This window comes from Pinus tabuliformis, chromosome 9 (genome assembly GCF_031772625.1).
Source record: "Pinus tabuliformis cultivar Carrire ecotype Pingquan chromosome 9, CPIR1, whole genome shotgun sequence".
NCBI classification, from domain to species: Eukaryota; Viridiplantae; Streptophyta; class Pinopsida; order Pinales; family Pinaceae; genus Pinus; species Pinus tabuliformis.
Window position 1 is genome coordinate 1,029,321,753 of NC_142307.1, and position 13,127 is coordinate 1,029,334,879.

Below are 13,127 nucleotides of genomic sequence, written 5' to 3' on the forward strand. Positions count from 1 at the left end.
AACATACGACACTTCTATAATTCAACATACCATCCCAATGACATCTAATGAAAAACTTGTGTAACAGAAATTGAGAAAGATTCATACCAATTTAGAAAATCAAATTAAGTCTGAATTGAATCAATTTTTGAAAGCCAAGATTATTTTCCCGGTCAAACATTCTAGGTGGGTCTCCAACCTTGTCCCAGACAGGAAAAAGAATGGTGATATTTGAATATGTATAGACTTCTGCAATCTCAATAAACATAAAAGGTACCACTGATAAAATTACTAAAGTTCGCAATAAACATAACATTAATGTAGCATTCACCCCTGCTAACACCATCAGATAATTATTCAACTCTGTTAAAGATCCCATAAACCTTAACCTTCAGAAAGGTGTTTATGTGATTCCTTGCTCATGCGGTAAGGAATACATAGGTGAAACAAGTAGGTCTCTTAATATTAGAATTAAAGAACACACTGCTGACTTAAGAAGAGAAAGAATTTCTAAATCAGCCTTAGTAGAACATGTTCACTCTTCCTCTCATTACATCTGCATGGAAGAAGCCAAACTTGTTAAAAAAGAAGAACACTATCTTAAAAGGAAAATTAAAGAAGCCATTGAAATAGAAAAAAGGAAAAACAACTTTAACCGGGATGATGGATTAAAACTAAGTAACACTTGGAAACCTTTACTTGAAATCTTAAAAAAACAATAATCAGCTCTTATCCCTTATATTAACCTTCCCTCCTCTCTTAAAATCAGTAAGAAATTTACCTTAATCATCCTCCTTAAACATTAAATCATTGGACTAATTTAAACATAAATCAGTAATAGATTACTTCCCATAAATCTTGATAACAGTAAATCACAACAATTAAAATACATATAGTTGTAAATGTAAACAATTAAAAATTAACCCTAGAAATTATAGATAATACTATAAAAATATCTCACCAATCCTATAGGATTAATTATTTAATTAGATTAATTAATTGAATAAATAAATTAAATAAAACCAACTAACCAAATATAAATACTTTAATTGGTAAGAAAATAAATAAATATTAGTAAATATTAAAATAAGTTAATTTTCTATCAATTAAGTCAAATACAGTAGTTAAGTAATTGATAATTTTTACATAAAAATAATAATTAAACAATTAAATTAAGTAATTAATATAATAATTAAATCAAGAAATAATAAAATTAAGTAATTAATTTATATCTCATCAATTAATTATTTATTTAATCAAATTAATAAATCAGTAAGCATAATAAAAAAATATAAATATTATTTAATCAACTATTTTAATAAAAAATATATAAATAATATATATATATATATATATATATATATATATATATATATATATATATATATATAATAAATAATAACAATAATAAATTAATTAATTAATTAAAACAATTAATTAAATAAATAATTAATTTACAACACATTAATAAATTAAGTAAATCATTATTCAAAATAATTAACTTGATATAAAGAAATTAATAAACATAATAATTAACCTATAAAATATAAAATTAATTAATCTATTTATCCCTTTAACCTATTTATTAAAGGAATTAATCCACCTACCTAACTCAATAATAGCAATTAAACACAATAATAAAATAAAAAATAAAAAATTAATTAATTAATTAATTAATAATAATAATAGTAATATGAATAGAAATAATAATATAGGGTATTTGAAGAAAGAAAAAAAATAATAAATTAAAAAAAAATAAGTAAAATAAATAAATAAAAATAAGTAAAAATAAATAAATAAATAAAATAATATTAATATTAATAATAATAAATAAATAAATGGCCGAACTAATTCCTCACATCATTCCTTAATAACCTATATTTATACCTTAACATAGCTCTTGGATTCATCATTAATGTTGAAGAATATCTATTTTCGCATCCCCTGATGATGGACTCACTTGGCAGTCTGAAACGTTGGGTTCACAAAACTCTGTAACAGGTCATTCCTCCTCTCTATCTAAAACCATCATCACCTGTATGGATTCACTATTTAACAATCTCAATAAAGCTTGTCAAAAGGACAACTTTCCATTGCCTGCTATGGAAAATATATTGCAATTAGTTGCAGGCTCAAAACTAATGTATTTCTTGGATGGATTTTCAGGTTATAATAAACTTCTAGTACACCTAGATGACCAGCTAAAGACTGCATTTAGAATCAAATGGGGCACCTATGCCTATCAAAAGATTCCATTTGGATTAATCAATGTGTGTGCAACATTTCAAAGAGCCATGGATATAGCTTTCAAAGGTTTGGTAAACAAATCAATGGTAATCTATTTAGATGACATAACTATATACTCCAAAAAGCGTAGTAATCATCTGAGATATTTAAAACAAATCTTTGCACATTGTCAAAGGTACGAAATTTATCTTAATCCCAAGAAATATTTCTTTGCATTAAATAAATGAAAACTCCTTGGATTCATTGTATCCAAAGAAATGATTCACATTGACCCTAATAGAGTAAAATAAATTTCTAAAATTCCTTTACCTCATAACAAAAAGTCTATGCAATCTTTCCTAGGATAGATAAATTTTGTTAAAATATTTGTCCCTAACTTTTCAAAAATTGTTTTACCTCTTCAATCCATGATTAAGAAAAATTCTCTTTTTAAATGGGGACACACAGAGCATGAAGCCTTTGATTTGATTAAACAAGTGATCATAAATGCTCCCTCTTTGGAAACTCCAAATTTTTCTAATCATTTCATTTTATATACTTTTGCTTCCGAGAAATCATATGTAGGTATATTAACACAGGTCAATGATGATAAAGTCGAAGCATCAATTTCTTTCTTTAGCTCCAATTTATAGGGGGATGAATTGAACTATTTAGATGTTGAAAAACAAGCCTTTGCTGTTTTCAAATCCATAAATCATTTCAAACCCTTCCTTGTGGAAACCCACACAAAGGTAGTAGTACCATTCTCAGCAGTGAGAAATATGTTAATACAAAGGGATGTAGGTGAGAAGAGAGCAAATTGGGTAATAAAACTACAAGAATATGACATTGAAATTAGACTGGCTAAAATTGTAAAAGGTCAAGGTTTTTGCAGAATGTTAGTAGGAGCATTCAACTTATCAGCACTACAAGATTTAGGTAACGATTTATACAAGTATACGAGGTAAGTCTTAATGACATTGAATCCAGATATGTTGATATCATTTTTTACCTAAGCAATGGGTATGCCCCTCCACAACTAAATTACCAAAGAAAAGGGTCTTTGAGGTAAAAAGATAGACAATACCAAATCATCAATAATGTGTTATTTAGAATAAATTATGATTCTGTTTTGCTTAGATGTCTTAAAAAATCTAAGGCAGAAAAGGTTTTGCAGGAACTACATGATGGACCAGCTGTTGGACATTTTGAAGGGGATACAATCGTACATAAAATCCTGCATGCTGGCTATTATTGGCGAACCTTATTCAAGGATGCACATAATTATGTAAGGAAATGTAAAGTTTTTCAAACAGCTGCTGCTAGATAGAGGAAACCCACATTACCATTGCAACCAGTCAATATTGAATAGCCATTTGAACAATGGGGATTGGACATTATAGGGGAGATCATTCCTCACTCATCTAAGCAGCATAGATACATTCCTACAACAACTGATTATTTCATGAAATGGGTGAAAGAAATTCCACTTAAATTAGCCAATTCTGGGAGCATTATTGAATTCATCGATCAATTTATTATTACCAAATTTGGTCTGCCATCTACCCTTATGTTTGATAATGCATCTTATTTTTCAAGCAATATTATGACAGAATTTGCTCTTTAAAGATGTTTTAAGCTTAGATACTCTGCCAACTATTATCCTCAAGGAAATGACTTAGATGAATCCACAAACAAAAATCTCATAAGAATTATTAAATGAATCATTGATCAAAGTCAGAAAAACTAGCATAAGTCTTTAATATTTGCTCTATGGGAAGATCGAATAACACAAAATGCGTTCATAGGCACTTCTCCTTTCAATTTGGTCTATGGAAAATAAGTTATCCTTCCAACAAATGTACCTATTCCCTCGCTAGCGCTAGTTCAATTTATTGAAGAAACTCCTTCCTCTTCTTAAGCTCAAAGTAAAAAATGGGAAAGGTCAAAATTACACATGCACATCATCAACAGTTAGTCAAAGATTCCTTTGATGCTAATTCTGTAAGTACAAAATCCTTTCAGCTCAGAGACCTAGTATTGAAATGGGATAAAGCACACGAGGAAAAAGGTAAGCATACCAAGTTCCAATGAATGTGGCTTGGCCTGTTTCAGATTGTGGAACATATAGGCCCATCAACCTTTTTATTACAAGATTTATCAAGCAAGAGAGAATATCTACGCGTTAATAGGCAGATCCTTAAGAAATATTTTTCATAGAAGATCACCTCTTCTATTCCTTATATATTATTGTCTTTACTTTTTAGGAAAAATAAAAATTGAGTTGCATTTACTTTCAGCTTTAGAAATAATAGTCTCTTTTATATTTTGAATTTTCGCTTGTTTAAGTAAAGATAGTTAAGAAGATGATTTTTGCATTTGAAACATGTGTTAAGTTTTATTGCTCTAGAATAGCTTGTTCTCTGCCTAAATTATTTGTATTTTTCTAAACCTTGACTTTATAAAGAAACCTTTGCTCTACCATCAGTCAAGAAAAGTATCTTAAACAAAGCAAAGTATCTGTACAGAAAAGCATCTTCAACTCTACAATTGTCATCCATAAACTATTAAGAAGTCAATTATTCTCCCCATCTAATAAGATTTCATCCTTAGAGTGTAATTCTAAAATATGTTTAAACTTAAAGGATAAGAGGTCTCATCGAGAGCCGGCTTACCGTGATCATAGGGAAATAACTAGCTGACATTACCAATACTGCATATCAAAACAGGGTAATGGCTTGAGATTCCATCAATCATAAGACAAGGGATCTCATCAAGAGCCATCTTGTTCAACCAAGTTACAACCAATGAATGACATTGTCAATTTTGGTCACCAAACCATGACAATGGACTTTGAGGAGTGAAATGAAAACTTTAAAGAAAAGAAAATTATTTAGAAAAAAAGTATATAAATCTAAACTTATCTTTAAGGATTGCATTCTTATCTATATAGGATACTGAATCATTGTTGGTTAAAAGGTAACCCTGTCAAGGCTATGGATGCCTTCTAGCAGCAGAGGCTCTACCTATGACAACTGAGTATACCAAAAGCTGATATGTGAGAGTCCCCATTCTTTTATCTTTAAAACCAAGTAATGACTGATGTAGACAAAGCAACTTTCATATTGAAGAGAACGATCAAAAGGATGATAGTTAGGTAAATGTTGTTTTATTATTCGGAGCAATGTTTCTTATCTTATATTTAATGTAATTTTTATTTTCTAAATTACCTTTATTTTGGAAGTTTTTAGAAATTTCAAAAAGCTGTAAGAGATAACTGGTTCTTTCAAGTGAATCATCAATTGTTGTGCTATTCAACAACCCCCCATTTATTAATAGTGATAGACAATATTATATTAATAAATGGGGATCCTTTAAAAAATCCTTCCAAAGATAAGTTTAGCATTTAGGCATTTTTCTTGTTAATTTTTAGAATAAAGCAAGATATGAAGGTAAAACCTTTTGGAAAAGCTAGAAAATATTCACCTTTTCGCATATCGCCCGATAAAGCGTGTCAAAAGCCTCGCTATCCATCAAAACTAGCAAAAGGTGATCAAAAGAGAACACCGCGCTAAACCTCAAAACTATTAGGTTTCCCATGTGAACCAAGTTCTAAGGCATTTCTTATTAAAATAAAGCCTGCATCGCAAATCACCACTTACAAGGATCCCGGCTTAACAAAGTATCCTAAACCATGTGATACGTGAGATTGCGATGACACAATATCCCTTATCGCATCGCATCCAGAAAACTTAAGAGAAGCCCGAAACCTTATCATCATGCGAGATTGCGAAATGCGATTGAAGACCTAAACCCAATTATGAAATATGTTATAAACAAGCACTCAAGTCCGCTACTAACAATGTAAACTTTGAAACGGGAACTATAAACTCAAAACGGGAATTCTGGCCAAAAAACCTCGAAAAAGCATCAAAAACAATATTAAAAACGAAAAGTGTTGATGCTGGAATAACACCTTTTTTCTTGGGTAAATTTTCAACATGTTTTAAAAATGGCGGTGGAAACCAAATTTCTGCGCAAAAATTGTCCAAAAAACACCCTCAAAACGAAAAGTGTTAATGTGGGGAAAACATTTTTTTTTTTTCAAAAGTAAAATTGCAACATTTTCGAAATAATGGCGTAAAATATTTTATCATGACCCCGAAAAACATTAAAATTTAAAAGAAATAATGAAAAAATAAAATAAAATAAAATAAAATTGAATTGAATTAAGACAATGAAAAAACACAAAACAAAAAGAAATAAAAAAAATAACAAAACATAAATAAACAAATATTTAAAAAAAATGCATATATATATATATATAAAGATATTCTAAACCATAAGAAAATTGGCAAAATGAAAAAAAAAAAAAACAAAAATATGGAAAAGAAAAAAGAACATTTAAAATAAACTTAAAATTAAGTAAGTAAAAAAAAAAAAAAAAAAATTAAAAACAAACTAGATTTAAAAAAAAATAGAAAATTAACAAAAAAATATTAAAAACTATTATATTTAAGATTAAAATGTTGATTACTTAAAAAAAAAATATAAAAATATATATATATGAGACAAAAATAAAAAATAAAAAATGTTCAAAAAATTTATCTCATAAACCATAAAAGAATTTGGATTATATATATATATATATATATATATATATATATATATATATATATATATATATATATATATAATTAATTAATTAAGTAAAAATAAAGAAATTGAAAAAAAACATTAGCAAAAACTAGGAAAAAAAAATTAAAAACAAAGTAGTTTGAAAAACAAAATAATAATAATAATAATAAATAAACAAACAAACAAATAAATAAATAACGAAAAAAATTAAAAAAACCATAAAAATATGAAAATTATTTAAAAAAAAACCAAAAAAAATTAAAATTAATTTTTTTTAAACAATTTTTTATTTTAAATTATTATTATTAACCATTTTTTTAAAACAATTTTTTTCCTTATTTAAAAAAAAATCATTAAATGATTTTTTTTTTTTTTAATGAATTAAAATTTTTAATTTAAAATTTAAAATTTTTAAAAAATTATTTAAAAAAAAAAATTTAAAATTTAAAATTTTTTATATGGATTATTTTAAAAACAATTATTATTATTATTTAGATAATTATTATATTATTTAAAAAAAACATATTATTTTTCTTATTTAAAAAAAAATCATTAAATTTTTTTAAAAATTATTAATTTAAAAATTAAACATTAATAAAAATTATTTATTAAAAAAAAAAAATTTATGACCCTCCGCCCATGGCCGCGCCACCACAAGCGGCCGAGGGTCATAAAAAACAATTTTTTTTCAATTTTTTTTAATAAATAATTTTTATTAATGTTTATTTTTAAATTAAAAATTTTTACCATTTTAATTTTTTTTTTTAATGATGTTAATTTTAAATAAGAAAAATAAAATGTTTTTTCAAAAAATTTAATAAAATAATTATTTTATTTTATTTATTTATTTTAAATCCATAAAATAATTTTTTATTTTTTATTTTTAAATAAGAAAAATAAAATGTTTTAAAAGAATTAATATAATAATTATTTTATTAAAAAAAATTGTTTTTAAAATAATCCATTTAAATATTATATATATAATATTTTTTTTAAATAATTTTTTAAAATTTTAAATTAAAAATTTTAATTCATTTAAAAAAAAAATTTAAAAACTATAATGTTTTTTTTTGTTCTTTTTGTTTTTTGTTTTTCGTTTTTTTTTTTTTTTAAATAAGAAAAAAATTTGTTTTAAAAACAAAAAAAATTAATAATAGTAATATTTTTTTTAATAAAAAAAAATTGTTAAAAAAAAATTAATTTAATTTTTTTTGGTTGTTTTGTTTATATATATATATATATATATATATATATATATATATATATATAATTTGAGTTTATTTTTGGTTTTTTTTAATATTAATTTTACTAGTTTTTATATTTTTTTAAACTAGTTTGTTTTTTTTTTTTTATTTGTTTCCTAGTTTTTGCTGATGTTTTTTTTTTTTATTTCTCTATTTTTACTGAATTTTATATATATCCATACATATATATATATATATATATATATATATATATATTTTTTTTCCAATTCTTTTATGGTTTATGAAATAATTTTTTTTAACATTTTTTATTTTTTTCTTTTTTATGTATATTTTTATATATGTTTTTTAGAGACAATTATTTCATGTGGATTGAAAATTTAATTAACGATGTATAAATATGTAGAATATAAAAAATGCAAACTATCGACCTTCTTCTTTAAATATGCAAAACAATAAAAACCTCACTACAAAAAAAATAAAAATAAAAATAAAAACAAGAAAATATGAAGAAGAAGACCACTTCCAAAGTTATTAAATTTACAAAATAATTATTTATATTTCATACATTATAAAATTAAAATTAAAAAAAAAAAAGCCTTTTAAAAAAAGGGCATGGTGTAGAATTACCACTTTTTTAAATCAACATCAAAATCACTACCATTCTAAAAAGCAATGTACATAAAAAAAATTTAAGTGCCAAAACTATGCTCTAAAAAAAACATGTGTGTTCTACATCACCCCTTTTCAAAATCGGGTCACTTTTTTGCTATCTCTACAAAACGGGTAACAGTATCAGTTTGCGTTTCAAAATTTACATTGTTTACTTAAGAAAATGGGATTTACATAGAAAATCATAACAAATAAGCTATGCTTTGAAAACTATAATGAGCGGCCTGCATTTCCAATCCTGTAGAAAATAAAGAAACGTTAAAGAATGTGCATAACCATAATACGATAATGTGATTTGCGATATTACATCGCAATCGCAAAATCGACATTTTTGCAGTTTAAAGGCTTGCCACCCTAAAAAGTTTCTTCCCTGACTTATGATGCGGAGCATTAATGAGAAATAAATTTAGGGATAAGGAACCATTAGTGGGAATTTAGTAAGGGTTAATAGCATTTACGTTTGAAAGGCAGTTCAACGTGATACGATATCTTTTCACCTGCATTCAAATAAAAACTCCTTTCTTTTTACCTTTTCAAATTTATCTACATCATTCATTCTTCTCTCTGTATATCTGATAGCTTCTGTTTTGCTCCATTTTCAGGAAAAATCCACAGAAAGAGTCATTGGGAGAAACGGAAAAGAGGGGAAAGGTAGCTGCGTCTGAGAAATCAGAAATGACTCCTTCATTCTCTGATACCAGATGCAACAGAGATGAAGGAACCTCTACATGGGAAACCATGTATGATTTATTAGAAGAAGAGAAACCAAGACCTCTAGTAACAAAGGCCACAGTCGATGGTCATGTTTCCTCAGGCACCTCCATCTTCAAGACGACATGCTCATTTCTACACCGCATAGCTGCAAGACCAAAGATAATTTCTTATATAGATATGGTCAAGTGGATAATTGATCAGGTGGATGTATCAGACAAAGAATTTAAGAATAACAGGCAGGAGGTTATGGGATCTTTTCCACCAGACAACCTGCGTCTTATGTACAATCTTCCAGAGCCACAAATGTTCTAAAACATACAGTTCCTCGATAAATTTGTTAAGGAGAATGAAGATCCAACAGACATCATGTGAACCTGGATGCAAAATGAAGGAAAGATAAAAAGGATAAAATGGGTATGTATTCTACAACATCTATATCTCCCCCTCATAGTTTTGCAGTAGCCATGCTATGTAGAATGTTAGGCAAGCCCGATAGTACTAATTTTCCCCCAGAATGATTTCCATTAATAGATGCAGTCGTAAATGCAACAACAATGAATTGGGCCCACATTTTGTTTGGTAATTTGGTGAAGGCTATAATGGAATATAGAAGAAAGAGGAGTATCTCTTCAAGGGTTTACCCTCCAGTTTTTATGAGTGCTTATGTAATGGATGTGATTTGTTTTGGCTCCAAATTTTCTATCATGGGATGGAAGGCGACTATGAAAGACCCGCTTCCCATTCATATATATCATAAGAATATGTGGGAGTCTTAGTTTCACCCCCATTTTTACAGAATTTTTCATGGAGTTGTGTTGCCTATCCATAAACAAGTCTACAACAAAAATGCCCCTAGGTTTTCTAGAGAAGCTGAAGTAGATATCCTACCTATAACCATATGGTTTTGGGAGGAGACATTTACATATATCAAAGTATTTGGGGGCATTTCTTCTCCGCATGTCCTCCCACACTATGTCCTCGATAAGTTAATGGCTAGGGAAATAGCCTACCAAACATAAGGAGAAGGTGGGCTGAGCAAAGGATTGAAGGAACAAAAAAAGGCCATTTGGCCTACATTTCTATTGCAATGTGGTGTGTTTTCACTACACGATTTTGGACATGCATGCAAGGAAGCAAAGATTATGAAATCTCTGAAATTGGCTACATTCTTAAGAAGAAAGTGTGACCCAAATGGCACCGCTAAAGACTTCACTACTATGGTGAAAGTGAAAATATTCATCCATGAGGAAGATGCATTCGATGGCCTCTTCCTACAAAAATAGACATTTTCGGAAATAAAGCATATGGCATCACTAATTTTTTCCCCAGATGATCTTGAGGCCCTCCATGAATATAGATAGAGGAAATTATTATAGGTCTCATTGGACCTACTACAGATTGAACCAATAAGGGAGCCAACTCCCAGTGTAAGCTTAGAGAAAAGCTCCAAAGAAAATTCTAAATATAATTCCAGAACAAAGTCCTAGGAGAAGTCTACCCATGAGTCAGAGCACTCAAAGAAACAGTCCCAGAATGGGGGTAATAAAAACAAAGAGTCTGAAAGGGACACAACCGGAACTACAGAGAAAGTAGTCGAGCAAATCTCGGTGAAGAAACAAACTTGAAATCATTCTACGTCCACTCAGTCGACAAAACCTCCAGTTATTGATTTAGAGAAAGAATGGGAGGATTTTCATAAAAATATCCATACAGAAGAACAAACATTTGAAGTACAAACTCCACAGCACAGATCAGCTCAAGAAGTTACAGTGGAGAAAACGGTAAGCAGTCAATAAGTAGAGCTTATTCCTGCCACCCCCACTTCTAAAATTATTCTGAGAAGTGAGGAAATTCCTCCCTTAGATGTGTTTTATAGCCCTACCCACAAAGATGTCGTCAAGAGGTAGAGGAAGAAAATAAATTTGGATGTTGCAGATGTTACCACTCCCGACAATGAACCAATGGATATTGTCTGGAAAGATTCACCCATGGAGCCATTTGAGAACCTTATGAGACTTTCACAATTTGTAGGAGCCTATGCTATAACAACTATTTAGAAAGAAACAGAGGTCCAAATGCTTCTAAGAGAAAAGGAACAAAGGATTCTGTTGTTGGAACAATAATTAGAGCAAGAAAAATCTAACCAACAAGCAGAGTTACAAATCACCAAACTACAACAAGAGTTTGAACAGATGCAAATACAACATCAAGCCAGCCTAGAAGAAAAGGATGCATGGATTTAATCTATGATAGAGAAGTATAAAGACAGTCCAAAAATTGATCAGTTCGTAAAAGAAGCACTCAACCTTAATGCCCAATTAATGCAACAAAGGGAACTTTTGTGCTAGGAAATCTCGCAAATAAATCCTTATCGTGAGATCAGTGATAAGCTAACAAGCCAAGTTGTCGACATGAGCCTTGAGTATGATGAAATACATAAAAGGATTTCTGACTTTATCACCCGGTAAGAATCTGAAGATGGTAGAAAGGATGATTTTCCAAAACTGGAGGAATCACATAAAGAAATTCTAGTTGCAGATTGGGATTCTCGGCTCAAGTAAATATAAAGTGTAGTGGCGGGCGTGGTAGCAGCAACGAACAACATCATTGAAGCCATTAACAAAAATCTACATGGCACCAACCTGGTTGCATAATCTATAACAGGATTTCTTCCAAACACCAATCAACTGGAGCAACAATGGAGACAAGGAGAAAAGGAAAGGGAGGAGGTGATCAGAAAAATGAGCAAGATTAACTGGCAAGCATACTATAAATTCTTAGTCAAGCCATATAACCAGTGGATGACCCTACGATGCCTAACCAATTCCACACATAAAATGGTGTAAGCGCTGACGGATGTCGTATTTACTGGATAGTTGAAATCTGATCGACCAACTGACACAGCTAAAATCAATGACAGATATTTGTGATCTTAAGGATCAAATGCAAAGGAGTTAGTCACCTTTTTTTATTTCTATTTTACTTTCATTTCAAATAATCTAAGGAAGGTCGTTTAAACCTCCTCAACTATTTTTGTAATAATCTATTTTAAGACCTATAGTTTTAGTATTTAAACCCCTCTCATGCATTTAGAGAGGGGTCCATAAATTTTATTAGAAACATTCTTCGAAACATGCACTTTTGTACCTTTGAGGAGGTTCCAATGGAATGAATGGAACATGATCTATTTTCTTTTATATCTTGCACGTTCAACTGAAATTGCACTTTTGCACTCTTAGATGATTTTGGATTGGTTGGAATTAGATCGATATTACCGAAACACATGAGCAAAACTGATTACAAATGGTACTTTTATCTTGTGATTTTTTTTTATTTATGTATCAGGAAATAACGTTTTTTCAATTTATTTATGTATGAAAGTTTGGATTTTGGCTAGCATTATTAATGGTGTTGGCTTTAATTTCCTACTGAATACATGAATGATTTTATATGCGATATATCTCTCACAATTGTTTTGGCTAACTATTTATCCAAAACGATTATTGTTAAACGATTTCACTTCTTATTACAGTTGAATGATCTTTATTACCAATTGCTATAGGACATTATTGTAGATTGCATATTTTACTTTTATTCCCGAGTATACTTATAGTTAGATAATGTTTAAAACTAGGATATATGCATGTGATTAATAGTTTAGATTAGATTACACTTAGCTAAATCATTCCCCCATTA